General features: G+C 38.2%; 1 protein-coding gene across 3 annotated transcripts in view; it reads left to right on the top strand.

The window, feature by feature from the left end:
* Sh3gl3 (SH3 domain containing GRB2 like 3, endophilin A3) overlaps nt 1–26,127 on the top strand; it is a 163,544-nt gene that overhangs the window by 15,499 nt on the left and 121,918 nt on the right. The window lies entirely within an intron of this gene.

The raw sequence follows: 26,127 nt of genomic DNA, 5'->3' as shown, positions 1-26,127 counted from the left end.
AAAAAAAAAAAAAAAAAAAAAAAAAAAAGAAAGAAAGAAAGAAAAAGGCCAGCCTCAGCAATTTAGCAAGGCCTTAAGCAACTTAATAAGATTCTGTCTCAAATTTTAAAAAATTATTTTTGAAAAGGGCTGAGGATGTGGCTTAGTGGTTGAGTGGCCCTGGGTCCCATTCCTCATTAAAAAAATAGAAGAAGAAAAAGAAGAGGGAGGAGGAGGAGGAGAAGAAAAAGAAGAAAGAAATCCTGCTGCCATTCAAAAGTGGATGGAACTATAGAACATTATGCTAAGTGAAATAAGCAAGATACAGAAAATAAGTACTACATATTGTCTCTCATATATATGAGAGTTAAAAAGCATTGACCTGCATGTAGAATGATGATTACTAGATGCCGCAGTCTGGCTGGGCAAACTAACTTGGGGGGTGACAAGCAACTTGTGAAGGTTGATACAGCGGGAGCCGCTTTATTGCAGTACAGCAGAGGTATATATACTTAACTAATTACACACAGCTTATCTTAATTAATATAAACTAGATACAGCAGTCAACCAATAAGGAATCCTCATCATCTTAATGATTACACACAGCTTAACTTAATTGACATAATCTAGACACAGCAGTCAGTCATTAAGGAATCCTCTTCATCTTAATGGCTTGCTGGCATTACTTCACAAACCACTCCTCTTGGCATACTGCCAGGTGCCATCTTAACTTGGTTGTGGCCCTCATCAACTAGAGGTTGGGAAGGGTAGGGAGTGTGGATAAAGGGAGATTAGATTAGATTACTGCATGCTTGTGCATGTATTGATATATCACATTAAATTCCACCAATATGTACAATTAACACCTTAATCGAGAATAAAATATTTTTTGAAAGAAAAACATGGGGCTGGGGATATATCTCAGTTGGTAGAGTACTTACCTCCCATGCACAAGGCCCTGGATTCAATCCCCAGCCACCACAAAAGAAAGAAAGAAAAAAATATATATATATCTTAGACCGTGTAATTTTGCTGGTAAGTCTTTGGTGGTTTCCAGTTGCATGTAAAATTAAACCTAAACTTTTCATGTCCCTGTCAGTCTCTGGTAATTTTATTTGCTCTGATGTCTACTTATCTGATTTTAACATAGCTAAACTGCCCCCACCCCCGGCTTCTTTCTTTTGATTAATGTTTGTATGGCATATATATTTTTATGGTTTTACTTCCAACCTGCTTGTACTGCAATAGTTGAAGTGTGTTTCTTGAAGACAGCATATAGTTAGGCCATTCTTTTTAATTTATTCTTCCAGACTGTATTTTAATTGCCATATTCACCCATTTATTTTTGGTATAATTATTTATATGTTATGATTAAAGGCTGCCATTTCATTTATGCATTTATTTTTATTTGTTGGCCCTGTTTTTATTTTTTTTTTCATTTTTATCCTGCCTTCTTGTATGTTAGTTGAATTTTTTGAATTCCATTTTGATTTTTTTTCACTTTTTATATATATCTTTTTGTATATACTGATAGTGGCTATTCTAGATATACATTATATGTAATTAACTTATGACAGTCTACCAGTGTCATCATTTTACCAGTTCAAGTGAAGTGTTGAAAACTTATTTCCTTTTAATCTTCCGTTGCCCTCCCCAATTTATAATATAATTGAAGTTAAATACTTTCCCTTTTTATACATTTAGAAGTACATCAGGCAATGTTATAATTTGTGTTTTAACCATCAAACAAATTAGAAAACCCAAGAGATAAGAAGTCTATCTTGTTTACCCTTATTTTTGCTTATCATGTTCTTTCTTCTTTCTTGATGTTCCAAGTTTCCTTCTTTCACTGTTTCCTTTCTGTTTAGAGAAACCTTAGCCATTTTTTTTGTGTGTGAGTAGGTCCGCTGATATCAAATTCTCTTAATGTTCCTTTATCTGAGAATGTCTTGTTATCTCCTTTATTCTGAATGATATTTACTGTGGATATAACATTCTGGATTAATGATTCCTTTCTTTCAGCACTTGGAAAATATTGTGCTACTTTCCTTTGGCCTCCTTGGTGTTAAATAAGTAGGAGGTCATTGGCCTGAGGCTGTCTGGGTACTTAGTTCCTACATAATGAACTACAACCTAACTTAGTATTTAAACAAACCAAAATCTAAGTTAGAATAATAAACAATAGTGTTTCAGCCAATCACAAGAAGTCAGTTTTTCAGACCATGCCCATATAAGGGTAGACTGCCTAGCTTATTTCTCTATTTTGCTTCTGTGTTCTGCATATAAAAGCACCAGTTCACACTGCCTGGGCAAAATTCTCTGAACCTCCTCTAGTTCTGAGTGCTGCACAATTGTTCTTTGCTCAAGAAAGCTCTGCTAAATTTGATTTGTCCAAAGTTTTTCTTTTAGCAGCAATTTCTTTTTCTTTTTTTTTTTGTTTAATAGAATGAAGATATATTTTTAAAACTTTTTTTTAGTTGTAGATGGACACAATATCTTTGTTTTATTTATTTTTTTTATGTCACGCATGTGAGACAAGTGCTCAACCACTGAGCTACAATCCCAGCCTTAGCAGCAATTTTTGATGAAAAATTTGCTATAATTTGTGTCATTTTTCTTCTAGAGATTAGATGTTATTTCTCTCTCATTGCTTTCAATATTTTCTGTGTTTAGTTATTGACTATGGAGTATCTTGATATGGATTTCTATTACTTTGTCCTGTTTGGGGTTTACTTAGCTTCTTAAGATTGCTTATTATGTCTTTTACCAAATCTAGAAAGTTTTTAGCTATTATTTTTTTGAGTGCCTTATCACCCCTGCACATTTTCCTTCCCTTTTGGGACTCAGATGACATGAATATTTGATCTTTTGTTATAGACCCATGTGTCCTTGAGTCTCTGCTTTCTGTGCCTTCCTCCTGACCCAACCCCCATTTATTTTCTCTCTATTGTTTAGATCCAGTAATTTGTATTATTCTATCTTCCAATTCACTGATTCTTTTGTCTTCTGCATTCTGTGGGTGAGCTACATGTTGATTTTAAAAATTTCAATTATTGAATTTTTCAATTCTTTTTATTTGGCTCTTTATATCTTCTATCTCTTTGCAGAGACTTGTTTTTTCATTTGCTTCAAGCATGCTCACAATTGCTTGTTGGCTCCTTTAGAATCTTGGGCATAATTTTAATGGTTTTGTCATCTTAGTGTTGGCATCTATTGATTGTCTTTTCTCAGTCCACTTGAAATCTTCCTGGTTCTTGTCATGATGAGTGATTTTTTTAATTGAAATATGGGCTTTTGGGGTAATATATTTTGAGACTCTGAATCTTATTTAAATGTTTGTTTTTGCTGGTTTAATTGGACACCACTCTGATAGGGGAAAGAGATGGCATACTTTTACTTCCAAGTAGGGTAAGGCATCCAGTTCTCCCCTGCGACTGTTGATTCTGAAGTTGGGGTTTCTCCTTATTGCTGAGGGTGGGTGGGAGTTCTGGCTCCCCAGTAAACACCCTTGATGCCTCTCTGGCTGGTGGGGGAGTAGAATGTTTGTTACGTCTCCCCACTTTGTCTCAACTCACACCATGGGAGGGGCAGCTACATTACCACTGAGAAGTGATGAAGTTTTGACTTTCTACCAGGTGAGACCTCCTCTCCCCACCAACCCCAGTGGGAAGGAGAATGAACACCTTCTTACTACTTCTAGAATAGAAGTCCAGGCTCCCCACATGATCTCCACTGACACCACAGTTAGAGGCAGATGGTGTTGGTAGTGCCTTGTGGGGTTGAAGGTCCTGCCTCCCTACATAGCTTTCTCTGAGGTGAGGAGGCGAGAGGGTGTTGAATCATCTCTTTGCAGCCTGGCAAGAGTGAAATAAGACTCCTACTCATCTTTTGCTTGTGTGAATGGGATAGGGCCATAGACTTTTCTGTGATATTTGGCTGGAGTTACTGTCTAAAATAGTTTTCTGTCTTGCCTAGGCTACCTCTTGCATGGTCTATTGGCTACAGACAGCAGGCCTTTATTGGTGCCATTGCCATTTTCATGTTACCAGCTTTTTACATCACACTCTTGATTATATTAAGAAAAAAGAAAATTCAAGGAATTCACCAACATATCATGTCTTGGGTACCAAAGTTCCTAGCTGGTGTGCCTTCTTCTACTTTCCAGAGTCTTCTTATACTTTTGCTGTATATAATGCCTATAGTTTATTATTTATTTATAATATAATGTATTATTACTTATTTATAATGCCTACAGTATGTATGTATGTATGTATGTATGTATTTATTTATTTACCACACTGGGGATTGAACCTAGGGACACCTAATCACTGAGCCACATCCCCACCCCTTGCTTATTTATTTAAAAAAAAATTTTTAAGATAGGGTCTTGCTAAGTTGTTGTTTAAGGCCTCACTAAGTTCCTGAGGTTGGCTTTGAACTTTTGATCCTCCTGACTCAGCCTCCTGAGCCCCTGGGATTATAGGTGAGCACCCCTATACCTTTTTTCATTCCCTTTTTTCTTTCTCTCTCTAGCTTTCATATATGAGAGAAAACATTTGACCCTTTAATTCTGGTTAATAGGAGAAATATGGAAAAATACTTCTTGTCTGCCTTCCCTTAAGCAGAGGTTCTTGATATTACTCAATTTAAAATCCCTTCTTAGCAGATATTACTGTCTTGTAATTTCTTCTCTCTTTATCCCTTATGGTCTCTCAAGCCCTTCAAATACTGCCTTGTACATAGTACCTACTTCAGTAAACTATCTACTAGTGTTGAGTGAATATTTAGCAGGTGATTTGGGGCCTGGATAGCCTGATTCTCCTACTTCAATCTATTATTTGCCTGGATCCTCTTGGCATTTTATTAGGGAGTAGAGGATGTTTAAAATTCAGACTTTACTTGAAATTTTCCAGTTTTGAAATATTGATAATTAATTTAAATTTCTAAAGCCTATGAAGACCAAAAGAAACATGTGTGATGAATTAATGTGATCCACTGCCAAATGGTTGGCACTTTTCCTTCAGAGTCTTAGACAAACACAGATTATTTTGAATGGTTCATCCACAGGTCACCTTTTTCTCAGGTTTGAATAGTAGAAGATAATTCCCAGTCTCTCCTAGTATTGCCAGTACTTGCTCAGGAACTAAATATGGTCTCCCCAGAGACAGCTCTTGGCTTGTTGTGGGGGACGTTCTTGGAAACCCTGTGGGAAGGCAGATTGAATAGAACTGAACTGAGCATTTGCCCATGTGCTATTGTGTTAATCTCTGGAAGGAGCTCGGCTGGCATAATGTGGGGACTGTGGCATGATCGGGGATAAGGGCAGAGAGCTGTCAAGTCATGATGCAAATTTGACAATGCTGAGTGGGCAGAGCAGCAGAAGGCAGGCTTTGACATGAGTGGGCAGCCTCACATGGCTGTGCAAAAGCTGGCAAGAAATGAAGTGGAGCTAGAACTTTGCTTGTAGTGACCTCTTTAGGAATATTTTGAGAAGAGGATAAAATAATAGATGTTTCTGGGCTGGGGATATGGCTCAGTCATAGAATTCTTGCCTCACATGCATGTGAGGAAATCCCTGGTACTGCATAAAAGAAAAAAAATAGTTTCTAATAAGGCAGATCTAACCTCCTCTTTGGTGGTCCCATTAAGCCTTGGCATCCCCTAAGTAAAAGTTAACATATCTTAAAATAGTCTTATAAATTTTGCAAAGCTTATAAAATTTGTTTAAAAAATGTTAACCAACTTTCTTGAATTTTATCCATCCTGAATCCCTGCTATTCAAATTGGTGTCTTGAATCAAGTACTTTTTCCAAGAAAAGACATCGTCTAAAACATTTCTTTAAGAGTTGACTACTTAATCTGATGGAGGAACATCCTGGACCAGCAGTAATGTTCCAAGGATAGCATGTTATGCAGACATTTCAGAGAGTGAAAATAAAATTCTATAATTTGACCATTGATAGCAAGAATTTGGGTCTTCAAAATCACAGATTCACTTATCTTGCTTTTCCATAGTGCATTTCTTTCCTGGGGACAGTGGGTGGAGGCCCAGGTTTATTTTGAAAAAGTAGCAGTGGGAATGAGAGCAACTAGGAAAATCTAGAAATTTCTCTTCTCTTTCTCTGCCACTGAAATAGGCATTGTTAAAGCAATGATATTAAATGTGCTTTTAATTCAATTCCATTCTAGTGTTTTGAAGCCGACCCTCCAGGTATTGAACCTCTATTGGTTGTTGGTGGAAAGAGCTTTGAACTGCAGGGCCTGTAGGTCTGCATTTGAGTACTACTTGTGCTGTTTTACTGTGAGTTGATTTGCTCTTCTGGAAAAGAGGCCACTGATAATCTCACTGGCTGGCTGTGAGGGCTCATTCAGGGGAGGGGGCCAAAGGGCTTTGTAAACAAGTGAAGTTCATTGCCAGGGGGAGTAGTATAGAATTCCAGAAAGACAGTGAGATTTAGGAGTTGGGAAAACTAGGTGTCCTTTGTTTGCCAATAAGGGCAACTTTGGAAGAGTAACTTGATTTTCCTTGGGATTGGATTTCTTTGTCCATAAACGGTGATAATGGGACGAATATTGGAGATTATTCACAGGAGTTTCCATTTATGAGCACCGCTTGTTTGCAGTGATTGTAGTAGTATTTTATATGCACTTAATCTTCACAGCAGTCTGCTGAGGTACTTACTGTTTTCATCATTTTATCAAATGAGAACAAATGAGAAAACTTAAGCTGCCCTTGAGAAGGGCCAGGGTAGGTCTGATTCCTCCTTGTGTCTTAAGTGTTTGGCCTGAGGTCTCATTCATAAATGTATCAAATGATGAGAGACTATCCCAGAGGTCAAGGGATGTTCTCAAATTTGCAGAGCTTTCTCAACTTATAGTAAGGGCTAGAACTCAACAATTATGAAGGCCTCCATGTTTGCTGATCTTTGCTATGTCATGAACATATTTTCTTAATGAATAAATGAATGAATGCACAGGCTGATAAACTAACTCTTCTGCAGGATAAAGGAAAGGTTTGCAATATTTTGTTTGCCATAGTAATTGCCTTAAAAAGAACTAGATCATAAAAAAACTAAAGTTACATGGTTATATGCATTTAATAATGTGCATCAAGTTTCCAGACCCTACGTAGGTGCATATAGAAGCTCTCAGTGAGTGAGTGATGCAATAGTGGATGGTACATGTTGCATTGGCTGCAGGCCATTCTCTTCCAATGATCTGCACACAGTGAGTATTATGTGTGTGTGCTTTACTTCCATTCTCTTCCCTCTGTTCCCTGGCTATTCTTGGTTTTGAACCCGGCAGCCATGCACCACCTGGCAGCCATTCACCCAACAACAATGAAAGACCAGCAAACCACACCACCTGTCTCTCCTAGATGCTATCATATTTTCCCCTTTTTGTTTATTTTTGTGGCTTCTTTATATCAATGTCTTTTTTTTCATTTCTTAATATCTACTTACTAAGTTCTGTGTAGATTCTTCCTCCTAAGTATCCCTCCCATCACCACCTCCTCATCATTTGCCCTTGCTTCACAGGGATCATGGCTCCTGCCTCGCAGAACTCTGTGCCCTGTTACCACAACATAAATTTAACATGTTATTCTCCTTCCAGGGCTCACAATGGTGTTCCCAAAGGCATAAGAGAGAGAGACCCCTTGATTTCATGTATGAGAACCTTTTCCTGCTGTGCAGCTCCTTCTAGCAATCTTCTCCCCAGGTTAACACCCCCCTCCCTCCATTCTTCATCAGCCTTATGCTCACTCACTCCTTTGCCTGTGCTATTATTTCTTCCCAGAACACTTGCTCCTCATTTTCAGAGCCTGGCAGAGGACCTCACCCTGCTTAAATGCTACTTCTTATTCTTTCTGTTTTCCTTTTCAAATCTATGGACCCCCTTCTGCTGCCTGAGCCCTGGCCATATACATATTGATAATGGTAATGTTGATTGTGTTGAAATTATTCTGATTTGTCTTGGGCCCTCCTATGAGATATTGCATGCTGCTTTTCACACAGAAGTCTTTAGAAATGTTTGTGGAGTGAATGACTGATTGTTTATGCTTGCATTCTTTTTTCAAGACTTTGAGCTTATAACTCTTAACAGAAATCTTGGGTTGTCAGACTTCTAATAGCTGAATAACAGTGATGTTGCACCAAAATTGAAATTTTCATTATTGTATTAGTTTTGTGTTTAACTCTGGCAGCTATTTTGTTTTGAGGTATGGCTTTTTATAAATAAATAATTAGGCATTGGGATTTCTAAAAAATTTATCTTCGTATCCAGGAAAAATGTTTTGAAAACAACCAACCAACCATTACATGAGTATTGATAATTATACTAATCAGCTTTATTTTGCAGAAGTGCTGGGTGCTGTGCAAAGTATTTTAGAGGCAGGATCTTATTTCATTCTCATAACAACTCTATCAAAAAGATACTGTTCTTACTCTTCTACAAAGGAGGGAATTGAGGCTTGGCAAGGTTAAGTAAAACTTGTTCATGGTCACACAGCTGGAAAGTGGTCTTTCCAGGACTTTCAAGGACAGGCTTGTGTGATTCCAAAGCCAGTATAGTACTGTACTCGTTACTATTGTATGAGATAAATTTGGCTGTGCTATAGCCTCTTCATTATGATTTTGAATCCTTGCATAAATTTAAGACACTTTCATCATTCATTTGAACCAGATATCACCTGTTTAGACTTTGCATAATATAGAATAGTTAAAAACAAGGGTTGGCAAATTATCATAACGGGCCAAATATAATCCATTGCTGCTGCTGCCTCTTCCTTCTTCTTCTCTTCCTCTTCCCTCTCTTCCTTCTTCCCTTGAGCTCACAATGGTTTTTATATTTTCTTTTAATGTTCACAAAAATCAAAAGGATAAAAATATTTAGTTATACGTGATAATTACATGAAATTCAAATTTCATTTTCCATCAATAAAGTTTTATTGGAACAGCCATGTTTACTCACTTACATGCTGTCCCTGGCTGCTCTTGCACTACAAGGTCAGAGTTGAGTTTTTGTGCCAAGAGTGGATTGCACTGAATGCAAAGCCTGGAATATTACTATTAGGCCCTTTACATAAAAGGCTTACTAACCTCTGCTTTGCTTCTAAGAGTCAATGTATGGTGGTATGCACATTTCTGGAGCCCTGGATGGTATGCTAGAAATGTTTTGAATGTATGTGCAGCTCAGTTGTACATTTTTTTTTTTTGAGGCTTTCCATTTGCCTGACAATTTTGATTCATCCTGGTGATCCAGGAAGGACCTGTCTGGAACTTCTGGAACACATTCTTACTTACTTACATAAATGCCCAGAAGTCACCTCTGCTAGTGCCTCATGGGACTGTCATGCACTGAACTCTTCCGTCCAAATATTACAGTCCTAGAAAAGAGTCACTGCAATATGTTTACTTGGATGGGGAACCTAAGAAATGTTTGCTTGTTGATTCTTTGTCATTTTGCCATATACCTCATTAGGGAAGCATGACTTGCTCCTCTGACTGGGTTTACTCCTCTTCCATCTTTTTTCCCTTTTTGTTTTAATTATTCTGACTTCATTTTGCCTTCTCCTTTGCTTCATTTGAAAGAGTCCCAGTTTGCTTTTCCTGCCAGTTCTCTACTTAACTTTTCCCAGGGCTCAAAAGTAATTCTTAGGGCTGATGTTATTTTCATGTTTGTCTTTCCTTTTTAGAATGGCTTTGGTTAAATATGTATATTTTAATTTGTGAGCCACGTTATGAGGAAGTTGATTATTGTATGATCACCTATGGAAGCACCGTGGCCCATTTGAGTCTCAGTTAACCTGAGCCAGTTTATATAACAGCAGCAGAATGTTTGGATTCTATTGGGGCAGGTTTGGATCATATATGTTCTATAGGATTTTCAGAAATTTCATGCCGGCACTGTGTGAGCCAGATGGTACCCTTATTAGTTTGCCAGACATGCTACTTAAAAAAACAAAACACTGTGCATTTGCTCTTCTTGGGAGACTTCAAAGGGTTTCTTTGACAATGAAAATCAGCCAAAATTACTCTAAAAGAGAAATTCTTTGGAGCTCATCATCAAAATAAGGAGTGCAATATCGGAAGACTAGTATAGATTTTTAAGGAGCAAATATTGGAATTGTTTATTTCTCAGAGAATGAAAAATCCCACGGATTTAGGTCAAAGAAGGTATAACCCATTATACATTTTTTCTTTGATAAGGCTATTGATTTGCTGTCTATGGACTCTTTGGGGCCATTTTAGTCAGTTAGAGTGGGTGAGTATAAGATAGATAGATGAGGGAAATTACTCAGATCTCAGGAGATGGAGAGAGAGAACCAATTCACTAAACCAAAAGTTGAAAAGGATAGAGTCTAGTTACTCTGAGAAGACATAGCCTAGGGAAGTTTGCAAATTTTGAAAGGGGGATGAACTCCTAGGAGTACAACTACTGGATTTCCTTGAGCAGGCAGAAGTTGTAGGCCAGCTGTTCACTCTGCCCAGAAATTTGGGGTTCAGCAGGGATTGCAGAAGAGGCAGTGTCTCTCTGCAGCCAATTTGAGGAGCTTGATGGAAATGGGGAGGCCCAGCCAGAGAGAGAGAATGCAATCTGCTTATAGTACCTGGCACTTGATGGGGACTTTGGGGAAAATGTCTTCCAGCACCTGGGTTTTCTTACCTGTAAAATAGACTTTATTTCTCAAAGGACTGATGTATTTATGAAACATATACAGTATTTGACTCAATTCTAACTTGTAGGGATGTGGTCAGAGGGAGAAATTATGTATCTAAGGAGCTTTTCGCATAATATATTGTCTAATTAATGATAGTTTAAGTAAGTAGCCCTTTAGCAAGGGAGTCATATAATACATTGGTTATGAGTTTGGGTTCAGTCAGAGAGATGTGGTTGGAATCCCAGACCAGCCATCTACTTAGCTATGTGACATTACTCCTCCACAAACCTCAGTCTCCCCTTCTGTAGAATGGGGTAGCAAACCCAACATGTGAACTCAGAGAATTAAATGAGGTAATGCAGGGTTAGCACATGGCTCAACACATAATAATCGCACAATAAATGCAGGCTGGTAACTTTCTCAGCTGTTTTCCCATCTAGAACAGAAAAAAGCAAATTTTATCAAGTTTTATCCTCCCAAGCCAACTGTTCTTGGAAATGCTCTTTATATCCTGTAGGAGCCCTCTCCTAGGTTCCCTGGGGACAGAAGCCCTGCTTAGATGATGAATTATGTCTGAAAGAAAATGATAATACCCAGTGATGATACCCACCCTTCCTGATGTTTTCATACTGCACACTTAATTTGTGATTTTGGTGCATAAATTCTGCATTTTTTTTTCAGGACTCTTCAAAGGTGTTGGGGGATATTTGGGATTGATGATGAAGGGGACATTCTCTATTATTTCGTGCTGTGGGTGTAGCCTGGAGTTTAGAGTGTGGGGTGGTACAGCTGACTGTGAAGTTCACTGGCATGGTTTTGAGTTTCACCATAAGCAAACTCTGAGACAAGGATTTGTAGAGAGGTAGTTTGTTGGTGTTTTGTTTTTGTTTTTGTTTTGGTGATCTCCGGTGGGGGAATAGGGAAAAGAGTCAGGGAAGTAAAGGAAACTAATAAACGTGCACTATCCAGGTTAGTTTCCTCCGCCAGTAACTGGAGTTCAATCTTGAATGGGAAATTAGTGTAGACAGGAAAGAAACACCTAAGAGTTTTCCCAGAGGAGGTAAGAGGCGGGGCATTTATCTACCAACTGCACTGAATGAACATTGTTGCCCTGAACAAGGGCAGCTGCTCCTGGAACATTATCCAGTTTGCCTGGTGCATGGGCAAAAATTGCACAAAACACAAGATAACAACAACAACAAAGCCCCCAGGCTGAAAGTTGTAGGCATTTTCAGCAAACAGTCTTGAGCTTGTAGAGATGAGTCCTGGGGAGCACCGGCATTGTATCCATAGCATCTGCACATCTCATGGAAGGCAGAAACACTGCCTCTGCTACCCAGCAACTTTGTGATCTTGAGCATGCTAGTTATTTTACCTTATTTTCCTCATCTGTAAAATGATGATAATAATAGTACCTTCTTCCTAGACCTGTGTAGGAGGATTGGCTGAGTAGATTCAATTAAGGTAAGGTAAGGTACATGGTAGAATGCTTGCCATGAAGAAATTACAAAGAAATGTTAGCCTTTATTATTTTGTGATTACCCATCGAGTTTCTTCAGGTTCTTTATCAGTATAATTAAATATATTGTATTTATGGTGATGTATGATGAAAATTCATTTTTAGTTATTTCTTTGTGCATCAAATAATTTCCCCAATTTTTAAAAAAAATATTCATTTTTTGTTGTAGATGGACACAACACAATGCATTTTATTTTTAGATTGAACCCGGGTTCCGCCTGTGCTAGGTGAGTGCTCTACCGCTGAGCCACAATCCCAGCCCCCCAATTTCATTTATTTTAAGGCTGTTGTAACACAAAGGAGACCAAACATTTTAAACAATTTTATTGATATATAATATTTGTACATATTTGTGAGGCACAATGTGATGTTTTGATATGTGTACATGTGGGTATACAGAAGTCAGGGTAATTAGCATATCCATCACTCCTTTATGGTGACTACAAATTCTTCTCTTCCATTTTGAGGGCAGTCATTTCTAATTTATTCTCCCCAAAACATTATTATCTTCTTACTAATAATGTTTGAGAGTACCTGTTTGCCATCTTCTTGCCAACACTGGGTATTATCATTTTCTTTCAGATTTGCCATTGTGATAATTTAAAAAATGTTTTGGGGGCTAGGATGTGGCTCAAGCGGTAGCGCGCTTGCCTGGCATGCGTGCGGCCCGGGTTCGATCCTCAGCACCACATACAAAGATGTTGTGTCCGCCAATAACTAAAAAATAAATATTAAAATTCTCTCTCTCTCTCTCTCTCTCTCTCTCTCACTCTCTCTTTAAAAAAAATATTAAAAAAATGTTTTGATTTGTATATGTTGATTTCACAATTTGATTATAAATCTAAATAACAGATTCTTCACAGATAATGCATTTATTTGGGAATGGGCATTGCAATGGGAATTACATATGCCATAGTAAACTAGGAGTCTGTTCACTGAGGTTGAGGCAAGGGTAAGTTTTTAAAGGCAGACTGAGGAGGATTACGTAAACTGTTTTGAAGCAATATTCTTGGCTACAAGGATCAATAACAAAAGTGGCACCAGCTCAAGGTTGGACAGGCAGTCGTCAGGCAGACATCCTTGCAGAAGTTATTTTCTGGTGTAAGGTTGTAGTGGCTTTGTGCAAGGTTGTAGGTTCTTATTATCAGGCACATGTGCAAGAGATTCCCTCCTTCAGAACCTCTGGCCTTTATTTATTTATTTTTGTTAGGGTTTGACAGAAGAGATTCCATTTTGATTCCGATAAGTTCACAGTGCTGAACATTTGCATTTCTTTTGTGAATTACCTTTTGACATTTTCCATCTTTTTCTATTTCATTGTCATTTTAAAATTTATCTTTATGTATCAGGTATGTTAATACATCACTGCATGTCTTCAATATTGATCTCCTTGGTTTTTCAAACTTTTTTTGCATTGTATTGTTTTCCTTTTTGTAGTTTTTATTACAAATTACATCCATTTTTTGGACATAGTATTTACATTTTTAAAATCTATCTTGTCCTTTTATATCCGTGTGAAATCCTTACATTATTATATTGGAGATTGTTCTCCAAATCTCTTTTTTCTACAAACATATTATCTCTTGATCCTTCTTTAAGTTCTGAGAGAATTTTCTCTAGTTTTTCTTGTAAGCCTTTGATTTGATTTTCCTTGATATAAAAACTAGTTTTTTGATGCTATCTTGGTTTTAATTGAGCAGTTACACATAGAAATCTTAACCTCTATTTGTCCTTCTTTCCGAATATGCAGTGTCATTATGAATCCAAACTGAAAACTGAAATAAGTCAACCATTTTCACATTTTTTCCCCTTATTTTCTGTGAGTCTGTTTCTCAGGGGTATACTTATTTTGTTTCTCAGATGGTTCTCTTATTTGATTATCACCAACTTTCTTCATATATCAGGCAGTTTTCTTCCTTGCTCTTAAAAAAAAATAGCAACCTTAATGTGTCTAGTTTCAGCAGGTGAGATATGCTGTCTGTCAACCCAGATGGGGAGAGAAGGGAGGGGCTTAAAGTGACAATTTAGCTTCCCAAGGGAAGGTTGCAAACTCCTTGGGGGAACAGTGAGGGCTTTATTCTAGACCAGTGCTGCCCAGAGCTACTTTTTATGATGATGAACTGGGATCTGAGCTGCTGAATGTCATAGTTACTAGCCATACCTGGCTATTGAGCCTTTGAAATGTAGCTAGTGTGCTTAAGCTGTAGTTTTATTTATTTTTTAGCTATAATTAATTAACATAAAATAAAATGGCAATCTCTTGTCAATGGCTACATATTGGATTGAAGTTACTGTGATTTCAGGGATCATGTGTATTTTATTTACTACTGTGTTCCAGGCCCCAGTGCCTGTCTCATAGAAGGCACTTAATATTTGTAGAAATGAATGAATGCAGCTAGGGGAAGTCTCCTGTGGGAGCTGCTTTCATTGCTGTGCCAACATTTCCTTTTCTCTTTGTATGTCTGCCCAGAGCTAGACAAGCCATTCTGCCCTCATCAGTAACTACGAGTGCAATTTGTAGGAGCATTTGTGATACTTCTATCCCCAGCCCACTTATTTATGCCACTGAGTGTGACAGTCAGACCAGTAAGATTCATCAGTCCTTGCCTTAGGAATGCCTTCCTCCTTTACATCTTTCAGAAATTTCTCAAAGCTGCTGCCAGTGAATTGGGAGCTGCCCCAGTTTTCAAAGCTGATCTAGATATTTTCCAATTTCATAGTTCTTTGGTGGTTGCAGGGAGAATATTGATGCTAAAGAGGAAGGACTCCAGTGGATGTTTTGAATCAGGAGCTGGTTGTCATATTTCTCTTATTTGAATACATATATCTTTATGCAAAAGCTTTAGTTTCCCTCAAGTCCTTACTGCTGATCGTATCTTTCAGTAAAATAAAAAGATCCCTTTGAATCCTACTTTCTGCCTTTTGCTTTAATTCTACTCGGACTGATATGAATATTGCCCTCTAATTATTTTCCTCCCATTTGCTATACTCTTTTAGAGTTACAGTACAGAGTCACTTGAAAACACAAGCAATTTATGTTTGAACGAATTTTGATGGTCTTTGTATGTTATTTAACGAAGATATTTAAACCATGTATATTGTTGATCTGATTTATATAATTTAACTTTCCTCGTTCTTTGTTTTCAGCTCCATCTTCACAGTATCAACTTCTCTTACTTTTATTTTATCTTTGTTTAGATCATATTTATAACATTTTAAATTCTAGCAGTGGATCCTAATACATTTTTTGAAGTACCTCTTAAATCTATATTTATATAATTGCTCAAATTAAGAAAAGTAGATCTTCATTCTCCCTGATAGACAATCTCAAATTTTTCTTCTCTTTCTCTCTTGCTTTCTCTGATTTTGGCTTATTTTTCTACATATGTGTTTTCTTTTCTGATAATTTAATGTTATTCAAATTAACTTTTAATAAACAATTTTAGGGGCTGGAGTCATGGCTCAGTGGTAGAGCATTCGCCTAACAAGTGCGAGGCACTGGGTTCGATCCTCAGCACCACATAACAATAAATAAAATAAAGGCATTGTGTCCAACTACAGCTAAAAAATATTTAAAAACAATTTTAATAACCTTTCTCTTCATAATTCTGTTATATATTATGCTTATATTTATTTTAAGCTTTTTTGATGCTCACTTTGCCATTTTGAGTTCTTGTTTTCCTCTACTGTCTGACATGAAGCACATTTTTAAGTACATTTTTCAAAAAGGCTACACCATATGTTTTTTGAGACTGAATATTCAAAACTTCTTTTCAGTGGCATTCTGTCATGAACAATGTGTCAGAATACAATAGTTTTTAAGTCACATTATCTTCTTTTATCTCCTATTGGGGGATAATCTCTCAGTCCTTCAAAATTTTCTGTGACTCCTTATTCATGTCACCAGAACATGTTTATCAGTGAATTTCTTTTCATTAATTGTGGTAATATGTGATGAACTGGGCCAAATGGAAGTCTTTTCCCCTCAGGGGAAACTTTTTCTGTTATGTACTTAGTGTTTCTCCATTACTTGGGTTTCTTCTGGGGGGAAATATTTGGACATTGGTTGGATGGTTGTTCTTTGTTCCTTCATTTATTGACTTAGTTACCTTAAAAACTTTAAAGAAGAATACAGTTCATAAGAAAAAAATGTTAGCATTTTTTGAACTAATTTTTGTTTTTAGGTCTTTTTTTTTTTTTTTTTTTGCTCCTGTTTTGAAGTATTTCTTCCTTTTGCTGTTGATTAGTTTTTTTTTGTTGTGTTATTGTTGTTTTTGGTATTGGGAATCGAACCCAGGGGCACTTTATCACTGAGCTACATACCCAGACCCTTTTTATTTTTTATTTTGACACAGGGTCTTGCTAATTTGCTTAGGGCCTTACAATATTGATGAGGCTGGTCTTGAACTTGCAGTCTTTCTGCATCAGCCTCCCAAGCTGCTAGGATTATAAGCATGTGCCACAGTACCTGGCTGATAACATTTTTACCATTGTGAAGTCTATGCTTATTTTTACTTTTTACTGTGGACTTTTTTAAACATTTTATTAGGAAAAATTTCAAAACATACAAAAGACTATCAAAGAAACAAACAGCAACAACAGAACAACAACAAATACCTCTGTTCTATCACATAGAATTTCATAACATTTTGCCATCTTTGCTTCATCTTTTTTATGAAGTATTTTAATAGATACCATAACATTTAATAAACTGGGCTGGGGATGTGGCTCAAGCGGTAACATGCTTGCCTGGCATGCGCGGGGTGCTGGATTCGATCCTTAGCACCACATAAAAATAAAATAAAGATGTTGTGTCCACTGAAAACTGAAAAATAAATATTAAAAAATTCTCTCTCTCTCTAAAAAATAAAAAACATTTAATAAACTTCAATTTGCACATCTAAAAACTATTAACCATTTTCTACTTAACCATTTTACTACTGACACACTAAGCAATGATTCTTTATGTTCTCTAGTGCTCAGCCTCTCTTCAGTGGCATTCTGTTATGAACAATGACAGACAGGATTTCCAAAATTCTCCCCACATATCATTTATTAGATGGTCTGTACAGACTGGATCTAATCAAGGACCACACATTGCATTTGATCACACATAGCTTCTAAATCTCTCTCTCTCTCTCTCTCTCTCTCTCTAAAATTGAGGTGAAACTCATGTAACATAAAATCAACCATTTTATGGTGAATAATTCAGTGGTGTTTAGTACATTCTCAGTTTTGTGCAATAATAATCTCTACATAGTTCCAAAACATTTTCATCACCCCAAAGTAAAACCCCATACCTTTTAACCATTTACTCTCAATTCCCCCTGCCCACTGCCCTAGACAATTATTAGTATGCTTTCTGTCTCTATTTATGTAAACTATTCTGGATAGTTTATATAAATGGAATTGTGTAATATGTGACCTTTGGTATCTTGCTTCTTAGCACATTTTTTATATTTATTCCTGTTACCCCATGTACCAGTATTGCCTTCCTTTTTATGGCTAAATAATATTCCATGATATGGATATATCATAAATTGTTTATCCATTTATCCATTGATGGGCATTTGGGATTTTTCATCTTTTGGATATTATGAATAGTGCTACTAAGAATACTTGTCCTAGTCAGTTCAGGCTGCGAAAATAAAATATTATAGACTGGGTGATTTAAGCAGCTTGCGTTTATTTCTCACAGTTCTGGGGCCTGGCAAGTCCAAGATCAAGAGAAAAGTGCTGGCAGATTTTTGTTGCTGGTAGGAGTCTTTTCCTGGTTTATAGAAAGCTACCCTCTTACTGTATCTTCTCCTCTCTTTTCCTTGTAAGAATACTAGTCCCATCATGGCAGCCCTATTCTTGTCATGTCTTCTCAACCTGATTACCTACCTCCCAAAGCACCCATCTTCAAATAAAGTCACACAGGGGTTTAGGGTTTTAACATGTGAATATTTTGTGGGGGGTCATAAACATTTCAGGCCACAGAATATTCATGCACAAGTATTTGGGCACCTGTTTTCAATTATTTTGGGATCCACATATGAATGGAATTAGATCCTTCTTAAATATGGAAAAGGTTCCTTGTCCCCCCACCCCAATAACATCAGTTTGTTGACATGACAAGTCTAGTTGGCCCTCCTTTCCATTTGATCTGATTATTTCCTCATGTCTTTACAACATGAGCCTCTATGCCTTGTATGTCTTATAATTTGGCTATTTGTTTTTATTATTTTCTGTGGAATCTCTTGGTTCTTCAGTGGCAAAAGCTTTAGTTTCCCCAAGTCTTGTTCCCCAAATACATTGTTTTATGTATTTGCCACTTCTATATTGTGCATGGCCTGATTTGAGGGAATCTTCCCTCATTTACTCCTGTGAACTCAAAGCAATTTCTACTCTTCTCTATAGTAAATCTGTGTTCAAGAAGGTTTTTCCTCTTGTTCTTTGAGGAACTGTTTTGTTCTCTTGTGCTTCAAATTCTGGTATTAGACATCTGGCTCTTCTGTTTCCACTTACTTACCCATGAATAGGCCTAGTGTTGGTCATGGACATGATAACACTGGTTGTTTGCAGGATTATCACTGACCCTGGAAAAAATGCTTTTCATGTCTAAGACCATAAGCTTATGTGGGTGGCATCTCCAATGGGACAACCCTGATCTGTAGCACATCTTGGCCAACTCTTTGGATGAATGTTTTTTCTTCTCTCTTCATCCATTTCTGACAAGTGATAAAATGGATGTCATTCTCTGCTGTAGTTTGGATCTGGAATGTTCCTCAATGTCCGTGTGTTAAAGGCTTGGTCCCCAGACTATGTACTGGAACCTTTAGAAGGCAGGGCCCAGTGGGAGAAAGTTAGGTCCTTGAGCGCATGCTCTTGAAGGGGATATTGAGACACAAACTGTATTATTCTTCCATCAGTAGCAACCTGAACTTCCTTACTCTGTCTTTGCTTCCCTGATGCCATGACATGAATGGGATTTCTCTGAAATGCATTCCTGCCATGGTATACTGCCTTGCCACAGTTCCAAAGTCAACAGGGCCAACTGTTTATGGCCTGAAACATAAAATCTGTGAGCCAAAATAAAATCTTTCCACTTTATAAGTTGATTATCTGAAGCATTTGTCTCATGATGGAAAGCTGACTAACACAGTGCATCCCTGAGCAATCATTCAGTGCATGAACACATACACCTATCTACAGGCCTGGCCCCAGCTGAGGAGCCCACACTCATGGGAATGCTGGTAGTCTGGCCATCCTTGCAGCAGGCTGGGTTGCTGTATAGAAGCTATAAATTTTGGTTGATGAAGAACAAAAGTTATTGGTAAAGCATGGGGAATCAACCTCAGGGTGCTTATGTGACTTGAATAAAATCCCTTGAGGTTTTTGTTAGGAGCAGTCCATGGGATCAGGATGTCCCTGGGGCCACTGCTAGCCCACATGGTGCTCGCTGCATGGATTAGAAATGACCCTTCTTCAACACATTTTACTTTTGTGTGTGGGAAACTATTGTGCTACACTAACTGGTTAGAGCTGGTTGGTTATCTTTCTGCTGCCTGCTAGAAAACTGGAAAAGTACACAAATGAAGGGCAGAAAGTATGTGCTGCCTTTAATGTGCTGCAGTTCCATCACATGCCCAGCTGAACATTGCAGCTCCTTTGGGTTTTGTAGCTGGTGTTTACTGGTCAATGACTGTACACCTGAATTTCTTCCCATCAGAAAATTCTTCTGACTTTGGCATTTCTTTATTTTCCAGAACTATTGCTACTCTCTTGCCCCCACTTTTATTAGTTTGCATGGGGACTTAAGTGAGTATCCAGGCACTGTTAACTATCTGCCTTTCTTGACCTAGAAGTTGCATGTTGAGTTTTGACAAAGATCCTATAATGCCAGGCGCCAGCATGATATGGGGAGCCCCCCCACCCTACAATCCAGCAGTGCTTGTGCCATCTCAGCTTGTGTAGGAAACAGGTACCATTGTAAATAAGCCAGTTTGGTTGGTGGCTCATGTTTCATCTGATAGATTGCATTTTTTCATATTTATTAATTTTTCTCCCATATTTTTATTGGCACATTATAGATATACATAAAGATGAGATTTTTTTGTTACATATTCATACATACATGCAATAGAACAATATAATTTGGTTAATATCATTCCCCATTCTTCTGACTGCATTCTAATGGGCAGATGTTATGTCTTGTGTGACTCCTAGGGAACAAGTCTGTCAAAGTCAGTCAGGTTCATTGGTCTATTTTTCTTAATTATGCCTGTAAATACCTACCTGTGAAGAAAATTCAGGTCCCACTATAAAGCTAAAAGAAAGAGGCAAAAAACCACTTAAAATTTCCATCACCTTTGGGTAAAACTGTTCAACTCTTCTTCCACATTCCTGTCCAAGTCCCTGTTTTCAACTTCATCCAACGTACATTTTTATGTTTACTCCTTCCTCTAATAGGTGTGAGCAGCTTTTCTCAGCTACTATTCTCTTTTCTTAGCTCAGGCAGCTTTTCTCAGCTACTATTCTCTGTTCTTTGCCAGTGTTTGTATTTGCAAACTGTATTATTCTTCCATCAGTAGCAATCTGAACTTCCTTTAATATTGAATGGTACAGTGCCCCTTAGGGCACAGTTTTAGATTTCAATTTGCCACTACTGTGTGATCTTAGGAAAGTCACTGAATTCTTCTGTTCTTCCATCTATATCTGAAACGAAGAGGCTAAACCAAAATGCCAGTTGAAAGCAATCAGGGGAGTTAGGCCTATTTGGGAAATAGAGAACAGTATATGGATCAGGATTGTGCGTGTTGGTGGAGGCCAGTGGGCATTGTCAGAAGCAGAGTGATAGATAAATGAAAGGGAACTACACCTTGCCTGGGAATTTTTGATAACTGGCAATAGAATTGTATGGCCCATAGAGGTCTGCTAAGAAGTTGGAAAGAGATTAATGACCTTGCGTGGGTGGATCGAAAATCTTCCCGGGCGCGTACGGGACATTGGTGGCAGTTTCAAAAAATAAAGTTTGTTCCTGCTTGAGTGGCTCGTGATTTTGTGCCCAGCCAGACTGCGGCAGTGTGTAAACCATCTCAGGAGATGGATGACAATGGGGTCCTGAAAGGGTCACCATGCCTGGCCATTTGGCCTCTCCTCCTCTGAGGGTGTAGGCTACCTTGCTCCTGCTGTGTGCTGCACATTGCCTCCTTACTGAGTGCTTTGCCCTTGCTTGTTTTCAACTGACCTTGATGAGCAGAGGTTTCACTCTATACAGATGTCCCAGATGACTTCTGTGCTGGTCACTGGTGGATCAAGGCCAGAGGGACATAGGCTCAGCTGCCATGTAGAGAGGAAATCAAGGTGGATGGATGACTGTTTTTTTCTGGTAAATGTATTGGGTAGAAAATGTTATTTGTAGGGTGGAAATATACACTCTGGGCATAAGTGAGGAAGGGGATGATGCTCTGAAGATAAACAGGAAATCAGTGCTTACTTCCTATCTCAGGGTGAGGCCCTGTCTCTGTGATGTCACAGTCAACTTCACTCATAATCTCCTTCAACCTGATGCAGCTGTGTATAAAAACATGCCACTGGATTTCTCTCTAGATGAGATATCTCTGCACATCAGGAAAAATAGTACATGGGATAATATCATCCTCTGGAATTTGTTCACTTTTAATTACATACTCATCGGATTTCAAATTATTGAGGCCATTTTCTCTATAAGTAGTGTCATAAACATTGAGGACTTTCTTAAATCAGAAGATGAATGAATGGGTGGTAATTTTGATGGGATAATATGTAAACTAAATGGAAATAGGTGGATAGATGGACAGGCGCATGGGGGAGAGGGAGGTATTTATTGGGGGAAGAACAACAGTTTGAAAAGCCATTTTCACAGCACAGAAGCCCTCAAAGAGCTTTAAGACCTTAGTGTCAAAAAATGGAAAGCCTTATTTTACCAGGGAATGATGATTGTAAAGGACCTGCTGTGTGCTGGGTAGAGTCTGAAACCCTGTGGATACAGAGAAAAGTTAAGAGATGAGAGGTCCCCATGCATGTTGGAGGACAAAAGTATAAATGGATGACTCCAGGGTTAGGTGAGCGGTACTGTCATAGGAAGAAAAGGACCACATCGCTTGCCCACAGTGAGCCCAGCTCCATGTACTGCTGAGCTGTATTTGCCTTCAAAGGCTTCTTTATGACATCGCTTAGTTGGTCACTATTAGAAGGCAAGCAATAGCCACAGTGGGCCTGATCTCTTCAAGAGGACATGTAGTGTTAGTCTGGGATAATGCTGAGGAAATTGGCATCACAGAGAGCAAGAGGAACTCTTTCCCACCAGTGACCAGGATGGTCCTTGAGCATTTCTTGAATGAGTGATTGGACAGTGTGGACTCCAGTGTGGAGAAAGCTTAATGGAGGCAAGTGGAAAAGTAAACCAGCCAACAAACAAAAATGTCTCCTTCTAAACCCAATGGCCAAAGATCTTCAACTTGTATTATATGACACACTGTTTTGGACTAGATGGTTCTTGGGATTTAATTTTATTATTCTTCCACACGTCTTCAGCACACACACTGTGTGTATTACAGGGGAGTAAGGCAGAGTTCTCTTATGAAATGGGGTAGGTAAGATTTAGAAGATCTGAATGTCTCTCTGCTTTGGAATTTGTTGACACTTAAGTGGAAATAGATTCATACATTTGAAATTCGAAGTCAGAAATATATGTGGTGTTTGCACTGTTCTGATATTCAAGTTGGTTTCCAAAGGAACATGGTGTTTGAAAGGTGCCCTAAGGAGTAGAGGAGTAAATGACGTGTTTGGACGTTTGTTCCATGTCACAATAAAACCCTGCTTGAAATTTAACAAGGTCTTTGAATGATAGAGTTTAACTTCCCCACTTCATATTTGTCCATTTTCCACAGCAAACAAGGAAAAAGTTGGTCTGCTTGGGATTATGATGAATTAATAATATAACCAACTGATGGAAAGGAGAGACAACTTGTTTCAAGTCAGGCAAACCTTTAGTCATTAGAAGCCAGTGTTTCCTGATGTGATGCCATAGGAAGGCCACAACATCACCTGATCAGAATCAGGATCTGATCAATCTCCTATCTAGTATAGGGGATAGAGGAACATATTAAGCAATACCAGGAGGGTGCAGTCTTCCAGATTTAGAATTTGGAAATTCTAAAGGACAATCAACATTTTTTTTGATAAATAAATAGCAAAGAGAAAGACAGGAAGGGAAATGTTGTCAATGAAAGAAAACTTAAAGGAACTGTGGCATTTGCAGCTGATGATCTGCCCATGTTCCCTCCATTCTTCTGTTTTAAAATTTTATGTAATTTAAAACATTTTAGCTGATATATAACTGATATTTTAACTTATATATAAAAATCTGTACATATTTATGGGGTACCATGGATGTTTCAATACATGTATGTATTGTATAATGTTCAAAGCAGGGTAAATATATCTATCTCCTGAAACATTGTTCTAGGATACATAGTTAACTTTTGTATCTCTGTGCTCAGTATACCTGGTAAGAAAAACATAGAGGAGTTTATTTTGGCTTGTGTTTTCAGTTTATGGTTGGCCAACTCCATAGCTCTGAGCCTGAGTTGAGGGCAGAACATAATGGCAGAAGGGCATGAAAGAAAACATCTCAGGACATGGCAAACAGGAAGCAGAGAGAGAGCTCCGCTCCCCAGGGACAAAATATAAATCTCAAAGGCATGTCTCCAGTGACCTCTCTCCTCCAGCCATATCCTGCCTTCATATAATTACCACCCAGTTAATCCATATCAGTGGATTAATCCACTGATATTTATTATTTATTATTTATTATCCACTGATAATATATATTTTTAAAGCTATAAGATATATATCTTGTTATCATATATATAGTCAACCTACTGTGCAACTAGCACACCAGAACTTCTTTCTCCTATCTAATTATAATTTAGTACCTGCTAGTCAACAATTCTTTGTTCTTCTTTCCCTTCTATTCTCCTCAGCCTCTGGTAACTTCCTTTCTACTCTCAACTTCTATGAGATTAACTTTTTTTTTCTTATGGGGGGGGTAGATACCAGGGATTGAACTCAGGGGCACTCAATCACTGAGCCACATCCCCAGCCCAATTTTGTATTTTATTAGAGACAGTATCTCACCGAATTGCTTAGCGCCTCACTGATGCTGAGGCTGGCTTTGAACTCGCAATATTCCTGTCTCAGTCTCCCAAGTCGCTGGGACTATAGGCATGCACCATCACACCTGGCCAGCTATGAGATTAACTTTTTAAGATTATAGATATGAGTGAAATCATGGGGTACTTATATTTAAGTGCCTGGATCATTTTGCTCAACATAGTAGCCTCCAGTTCCATTTGTTTTGTTGTAAATGACAAGATTTTGTCCATTTTATGGCTGAAGAGTATTCAATTGTGTATACCCAATTCTTTATCCATTCATCAGCTGATGGGCACTTATGTTGATTTAATTTTTTGGCTATTGTGACTAGTGCTGCAGTAAACATGGGAGTGCAGATGTCTCTTCAATATACTGATTTCATTTCCTTTGGATATATTTGGACTTCTGGATCATATGGTAGTTCTATTTTTTTTTTTGTCACACCGCTTATGTCTCTACAGCTTGCTGGAGGCTGTGTGCTAAGAACAGCCGTGACTCTCTGCCTGAGGGCTTTTATTATGTCTCTAATATGACACTTGGCAAGCAGAGCATATCCAGAGAATAAAGGTAATGCCCCTGGCAGCAAACCTTAGCCAATAATGGATGGGGAAATAGTGAATAACCATCATAGCTTCCTTCCTTCTAACACCCAGAGTTGGGAAAACTCTGAGTATTACCCAACAATGTCTCCCAGAGTTGCTTAGAGGGACTGAGCCCCATTAGACCCCAGTAGTAATGCATTCTTTTTGGCATTTCTCCCTCCCCTGGCTTACTCCCCCCACCTTTTTTTCTGGAATCACCTCTGAAAGTATTTTGCACTGAAATCATTCCTCAGGGTCTATTTCTGGGGGAAACCAATCTAAGAAAGGGACAAATCAACTCGAGCCTTATTGGCATCTTGATTTCAAGCAAACCATTTGTAAAAAAAAACATTTGGGTCTGTTGGGGAAATATGACCACTAACTGATGATGTTGGAATATTTAGGAATTACTGTTAATATCTTTTTAGGTGTTATCAAGTTTCTTAGGTTAAAAAATAAAGAGTGCTTACCTCTTAGAGGTACATTCTAAAATAGTTACAAATGAAATGATATGATGTCTGGAATTTGTTTAAAATAATCTAATCGTAGTGGAGGGGTGCCAGGGTGGGGGACATAAGTCAAATGAAATGGACAAAATGTCAACAATTGTTGGAGCTGGGCGCTGGGGTACGTGGCAGTTCATTATAGTGTTTTGTCTATTTCTGTTCAAAATTTTCTAAACTAAAATATTAAAGAAAAAACAAACACATGGACACCCCTCTGGTCTTCCCTTCTCTGAGGCAAGATTAAATGATCTTCTTCTGAGCCCTGGTACCAGGACATGCCTGCTTGGTCTCAGGCAGGTCAGCATTCCAGTGAGTGAGTTATTAAAGCTGCAGTTCTTGGTTGTCTTCCAAGATGATAGTCTTTACTTCCCACAGGGCATTAATTTATCCCAAAGCCAGATGAGAATCTTTGGCTCCTCCTAGGCCTTCTTCACCCTGAAATCTTAAATTCCATTTCATGAGCTTCTACTCTGAGATTAGCCCATTCTTTTGGTCCTATTGTAGCTACTTTCTAGTCTATAGCTCCCTCCTGCTTTCATAACCCAAGTATTCTTGACTGTTCCATGCCAGAATTTTGGGGGTAGGCAGTTGGGGAGGGGGTGAGCCTGGAGACTGGAAGAATCAGGCCAGGTTGTGGAGCTTTTCCTTTTGAGGGTGGTCAGCAATTTTAGTGGGATATCCAAAAAGATGTGGTGACTT

This window comes from Marmota marmota, unplaced genomic scaffold, assembly GCF_001458135.2.
Source record: "Marmota marmota marmota unplaced genomic scaffold, marMar, whole genome shotgun sequence".
Classification (NCBI taxonomy): Eukaryota; Metazoa; Chordata; class Mammalia; order Rodentia; family Sciuridae; genus Marmota; species Marmota marmota.
This window is presented reverse-complemented; position numbering and strand designations above follow the sequence as displayed.